This window comes from Echinops telfairi, unplaced genomic scaffold (genome assembly GCF_000313985.2).
Source record: "Echinops telfairi isolate 266 unplaced genomic scaffold, ASM31398v2 ScPeMD7_7436;HRSCAF=8474, whole genome shotgun sequence".
Taxonomy (NCBI): domain Eukaryota; kingdom Metazoa; phylum Chordata; class Mammalia; order Afrosoricida; family Tenrecidae; genus Echinops; species Echinops telfairi.
The window spans coordinates 5683826-5690553 of NW_022111336.1; the positions used below are offsets into that span (position 1 = coordinate 5683826).

Genomic DNA, 6728 nt, shown 5'->3' on the forward strand with positions numbered 1-6728 from the left:
CGATGAAACAGGCTTACCATTGGAGACTTGACTACTTTTGAAGTTTAGACAATTCGGGTTATTCGTGTGAGAGTCCTAAGAGGGGGGAAAGTGTGCCTGATTTCACATAAGTAAAGCCAGAAGCTCTCAGATTTACATCCCCTACTTGGCTGAAGACATCAGATGTGTTCAGGTTGAACAACTTCAAGACTCTTGCTCGAGTAATTTTAAGGAATGTAACACAGTCTGAATAGTAATTGGTTATTTAATAATCCTTCTGGCAGAACCAAAGTAGGTTTGCTTCCCTCTTGAGCACAGACTAGGACCAACTGTCTTACTCAGTGCTCAGAAAAGAAACCCTCATCTGCATTTAAGCTTAAAGTCAACCTGATGTGAAATCCTGAAATACATTTTGAACAAGAATGGATTAGTGATAAAATTAATGAGAAAACTAAAGTCTCTGAAATGAAATATTTTTTGGCAGGTGATAACCTGATAGGCTGGCCTCAAAAGTCCCTTGCAATTAGGTTTGTTCAGCCATCTCAGCGTAGCTTTTCCGGCATCGTAGGTATTATATTAACCAAGCCAACTTGTATACTCATCCTTGTCTTGCAAGTCTTTTCAACACCAACTTTTATTCCATTTATGCCAATCTTCTGTCTGACACAATGTGCTACTTTCACTTTCTGTACTATCTCAGCATGCTTTTTCAATTATCTGGAAGTGCTGTCTATTAAAATTACTACCAACCACAACCTCTCGTATGACATTACCTGGATCTGTAACCCTCTCACGTACCAAAGTGCTCATGATATTTAATCTTATCACCACTCAGTCCCACATCACACAAGTGCCATTTTTGAAGACCAGTCAATGCAACCCAAACTCCAACGGAGTCCTTCAGTGTTAATGAGAAAGGAATAGTGTGCCTTCTAACTGTTTGGTCTTTCCTTCCTTGAATTATAATCCCCTCCACTCCATCCCCTCAATGGCTTCCCCAGACCACAACCCAGAGGATTACAACCACTGTCTTCTCTCAAAATTTCTACTACACTTTGCTAAGAAAACATCAATTAATGCAGACTTTGTGCTTCAGTAAATTCCCATTCTCAACTCTGAACTGAATATAACTCTTGCTCTTCTCATTACTTTTATTAGCAAGCAGGAGTTGAGCCATCAATATGTGCCTGCATGAAGTCTCTGATTAGTGCAAAAGGTCTAACAGAAAGGTTGATAGTTTGAACCCACACAAGAGAGATTCAGAAGAAGCCCTGGTAAACTTCTGATAGTTTACAGCCTTGAAAACTCTATAGTGTAGTTCTAGTCTGCATGTATGGAGCTTCCACGAGTTGGAATCCACTGAATGGCAACTCACAACAATAACATGTGCCTGGCAATATGCTGGTCATTGCTTGTGCAGTGAAGTACCAAGGCTTGGTTTCCGAGCCATAGAGACTGGGTGAGGAAAATCCTCCAGGCAGAGGCAGTGACAGAGAAGAAACCAGCACTGAAAAATGAGAGAGGATTCGTGTGGCTGAACTGCCAGGAGGCTGAAAAAACAAGGAGCGAAGAAGTATGGATGGAGGCTGGGTTTTGAGATGATTTGAGATATTGGATCTATCAGCAGCAGTGGTCTTTAGCCAGAGAGCAACACAACCTGGCTTACAATGTTACAAGGCCACTAAAGGTGTTATGGGAGACTGTAGTGAGTACAAAAAAACAAAACACAAGTGGCCACCTTTAGATGGGGGCTCACTGCACTATTTAAGAAAAGCTTCTATTAGCATGGAATCAAAAACATAACTTACTTATACAAGTAAATGAAAAAGAATTGCTGCAAAATATTAAAAACCTTTATAAAGCAAAAACCTAATATGTGAAGCTATTGTTTCTCATCACGTCCTCCATCATGCTCTTCGATATGCTTCTTAAGTTGGTATTTCCATCCCTCTAAACAGTATCCAAGGAGCCCTGGTGATGTAGGGGCTGTGCATTGGCCTGCTCACCACATGTACTCTTTGACTTGTACCACATCAAATGGACAGTTTGGGTACCCTCAAGTAACTCAAATCATATTCCTTTTAAATTTTCTTTGAGTTTCTCAATGAAATTCTCGCACAACTGCCATTGGTAGATTGAAGAATGAGTGGGCATTTATTGTAATAAACAAGGAATCATTTTTCCATACCACTTTCCTGGTATTTTTCTCACCCAAATCATTGTCAATTAAAAAAAATCCAAAATATGCCTCTGTGATTGTCCTGTGTCCTTCCAAAAAAAAATCTTTCAAGATTACAGCTTTGGAATCCCCCCCAATCTCCAATAACTGTTATAACTTTCTTAGCTAATCTCTCTGCTTTGAATCTAGCTGTCCCAGCAGATCCTCATAGAAACCACGATTTTCATTGGAACTTTGTTTATGATGGCACCCAAAAGAGACAACAAGTATACTTCTGAAACACCTGACTTCAGTCATCCACTTATCACAGGGACCTGTGTAAATATGTTTTTGTATGGAATAAACCTGTGCTTGTATGAACTGGAACCATGTAGCAATACTTTTTGACTAGGCCTAGTATACCTCCATTCCCTGCTGCTCCGTGATTCATGTTTTCGTGTATTCTTGGAAACCTGGCCCATTGCTTACAGTCATCCTTCTTAACCTTCCCACTGCTTTTCAGGTTTCACGAACTGTTTCCTTCCTCTACCTCCTGTTCTATCTAGATCTAGGACTGTTAATTCTTTAGTTACTAAGCAGAGCAAGCAACCTTTGTGTGCTCCCTCCCCACACCTCCCTCCAGCACCCTAAGCGCCTTTGCCCTCCTTTCTGATGCATGTGAAAGAAAGGCTTCACTAATCTTCCACATTAATTTAGATTCTCCTGGAATAAATCCAGTGGCCAGCACTTGGGGTGCAGAAGTCTGTCAGAAAATCGATTTCAGAAAGTACAATTCAGAGGGTGGAAAAAGGAAGACAAGGAAGGAGGAGGAAGCAATAAAGAGTGGGTTGAGCATAATTCTCGGGGTAAAAGGAGCTCAGGTTTGCTGTTGGGTCCGCCAAGAAACTTATGGAAGATGCTTCAGGAGTGGCTCCCCAAAGGATGAGGAGGCTGGGAGACTTCTTTCCAAGGACTTCCATCCCTTAGGAATTAAGGATTGCTCCTATGGCATTTATTCACCCCCACGCCATATCCTATCCCCATGCTTTTGGGTCACTTCTGTTTGCAACAGAATAAATAATATGGTGCTAGAGAAAGTCTTCAGGCAGAGAAGCAGAGAATTGGAAAGAGGGGCTTTAAAATTAGATGTAGCAGCAACTGCATTGGAATCAGGTGTGGAAGGGAATATCTAGCACCGGGTTTGCAGCATCTATGTCTCCTTTATGGAAAAACTCCTAAGAAGTGTTACTATTTTGAGGTATGTAAGGTACCTTATAAATCATGTAGTTCAACACTCTAATTTAAGGATTGAAAAATAAAAGTCCAACAATTACTTCAGGTCATTTTCTGAATGCTTTTGCAGACTTTAATCTTGGGCCGCTAACATGTGTTAAGAGATGTTTATATTAGTTCATAATATTAAAACAGACTTTATTTTCTTAAAACAATATTACCCTTGGTCTAGACATAATTGGGCTCCAAATTTCAAATCTAAGCCAATATACATTAAATTTTATAATCGCCACTAAATTAATTTCTTTTTCCAATTGCAGTCTTTAAAGAACAGTCTAACTAGAAATACCTGAACCACAAAAGCTATTTATGTTTTAAAATCCTCCTTACAGAATTTCTTTTTACGTGCTATACATGGCCTTGGGTGGTAGCATCTTTTCTGTCGTTGTTTTAAATCTATAGAAATATTTCCTGGGGCATGGAAACCTCCAAGGTAAGTGTTTAGAAAATGTACTTGTGGAAATGTGTCATTATTTTGGTAAATATTATTAGAAGTGTAGCTATAAACAAATTTGAACTGTAGGCTACTTCACATAGGAATTGTTATATTCATTGGAATGTGCCATGTTTTATTCTCACTGTAGCGTAGGTCAGTTTATGATTAAAGATTAATATTTCATAGGCAGTTAAACAATATACTTTCTTGGCTGACTGACATCCTTTATGGCAATGTACATACTTGGTACATATTTTTAACTTTTTAAAAAAAACATTTAAACTAAATAATTTAAGGCAAGCTGGTTATGGTAGATAATTTTATTATTTCTAGTTATCTAACAAGATTTCTCTTCCTTTCTCCCCCCACCCCCCACCCCCAAGGCCTTTGTTAAAGTCACCAATGCACTTTTTGATTGAGAAGAGATTTTTCTACATTTCCTGATACTGCAGTAAGAACTTCAGCACTCTTTTAGTTGCTTTTCATGATGAAGACACACTCTCGCTTAAATTTAAAAACGTAGAAAAAAATGTACACACTGCTTTTCATGAGTTTAATTAAAAAAATATTTCCCCACAGGTTCTTGTCTGGTACTGGATAAAATCTTAAGGTGATGCAAGATATAGTGGGACCATTGCCCCTCACTCCAAGTTTGGCATATTTAAAACCAAAAAAAGGCCTTTGTCTCACATACTTTGGACAAGTTATCGGGAGAGACCAGTCCCTGAAGAAGGATATCATCCTTGGTAAAGTAGAAGTAGAGGGAAGACCCCTCTCCATAAGATGGATTGAGAGTGGCTGAAACAATGGGCTCAAACATAGGAACAATTGTGAGGATAGCAAAGACAGGGCAGTGTTTCATTCCGTTGTTCATAGGGTTGCTTAATCGTCCAACTGATGCCACCACACATACAACAACAGGGTCCAAAGATGTAGAGAGGGAACCCCTTGCCAACTCTTTTATTTCTCTATCTCACTCTATCTTAATCATATTCCCAATGCTTTCCCTAGACAGAGGGTCTATGTTTTGATTGGCTATAAGAAATCAATCCACCAGCTTCTAATTTAATTTCAAAGGCTGGCTCCAAATGAAAGGTACTGGCCATGTATGTGTGTCTGGAAGACATGTGTGAGAGTAGTGTGTCTCGGGATTTAGAAGTGACAATGGAAAAGCACAAAACTAAACAAAAATGATGATTATTCTCTCAAAGAAGGAATCAAAATATTTTTAAAAAAAAGAAATGCAATACTACTAATGAAAAGAAATGGCATATTTTCCCTCACATTTACTAAATGATCAAATAGTCATTTGAGTAAAATGGCATGGATATCATTCATTTGGACCATAACAAATAATATTGAAATTAGAATTTAAAAATCTACTTCCTTTTTGGTTTTTGTTCAAATCGATCTGCATGATTCACTCATTAATTTATTAAATATCCCTTACATTTCAGGTGTTAAATGCTAAATATGCAATTATGAAAGTCAAAGGTTATTAAAGTACCAGTACCGTGTCAGATCATTTTATGAAATTTATATTTTGACACACCATTTTAAGGAAACTTGTATTTTGACAAATCAGATCAAGGTTGACTATCATAAATAGTACATATTTTAGGAACTAAAAGTTCCTTTAATCAGGAAAGGGAAAATAAAAAATATTTGGTGCTCATACCCTGAAGGTTGGCTGACCTCAGTGTGTCACAAGACAAAGCCCTGGCGATGAGTTTCCACAAAGATGAGTCAGGAAACCTCTATGGGGCAGTTTTCCTCTGTAACGCACTGGGTTACAAGGAGGCAAATCCACTGGACAGCAACGGGCAAATGAACCAAGCCTAATCGACAATTCAATAGATATGGGTATGTAAAACACAAACACAACAGTGGCACTAGGGTTCCAGTTCACACATGCACATGGGTTTGTGCTAAACACACCATGTTCCAACAGGTCTCTGTGATTAGTGGATGGCAGCAACAAGTTCTCTCAGTATGACACTTAGTCTAGTTGTTATTACATGTCGTCAGGTGGGTTCTGACTCATAGCAACCACATGTAGTCTCATTATGGTGTGTTTGTTTCATTGTAAGTTTTCTCTCTCTCAAGTCAGGTCCAACCCACGGAGACACTATGTGCAACAGAAGGATACACTGCCCAGTCCTGAGACATCCTCGCAATTGTTCCAATGCTTAAAGCCATTGTTGCAGCCATGGTGTCAACCATCTTGTGGAGGGTCCTCTTTTTCACTGTCCCTCTACCGAGTATGATGTTCTCCTTCAGGGACTGGTCTCTCCTGATAACATGCTCAAAGTACGTGAGAGGAAGTCTTACCATACGTGCTTCTAAGGAGGATTCTGGCTGTATTTGCAAAACAAGATTTGTTGGTTCTCTTGGCAGACCATGGTGCTTTCACTATTCTTCGCTAACACCACAATTCAGATGAATTCATTTTTCTTCCGTCTTCCTTATTCAATGTCCAACTTTCACATGCATGTGAGGTGACTGAAAGAGTCTCATTATAAAAAAGGGGAGCAGATTTGGTACCATGGAAAAATCGACTTTGAGGTTAGGGTTAAAATCAATTTTTTACCTAACTCAAGTGGACATATTTCCATCTCATCGAAGGTTGGCAACAAGTTTACGGGAATGCTGCTCTATATCAAACAGCAGTTTTCAGATGGATGGCATTTCTTAAGGGCAGGCAGAAAGACCTCAGAGATTATTTTGAGGCAGAGCGATCAGCTCAGAAAGTTATGGGGATTCTTTGGAGGGCTCCCAAAGGGGCAAACTTCATAGAATTTCTCAAAAGGTATTGAACAACCATAGGGAATAATGAAGACATTAAAACAATATTGAAAATTG

At 39.0% G+C, this 6728-nt stretch overlaps 1 protein-coding gene across 4 annotated transcripts in view; it reads right to left on the bottom strand.

Moving 5' to 3' along the window:
* Positions 1 to 6728, bottom strand: part of DMD (dystrophin) — a 2430848-nt gene that overhangs the window by 2314608 nt on the left and 109512 nt on the right. The window lies entirely within an intron of this gene.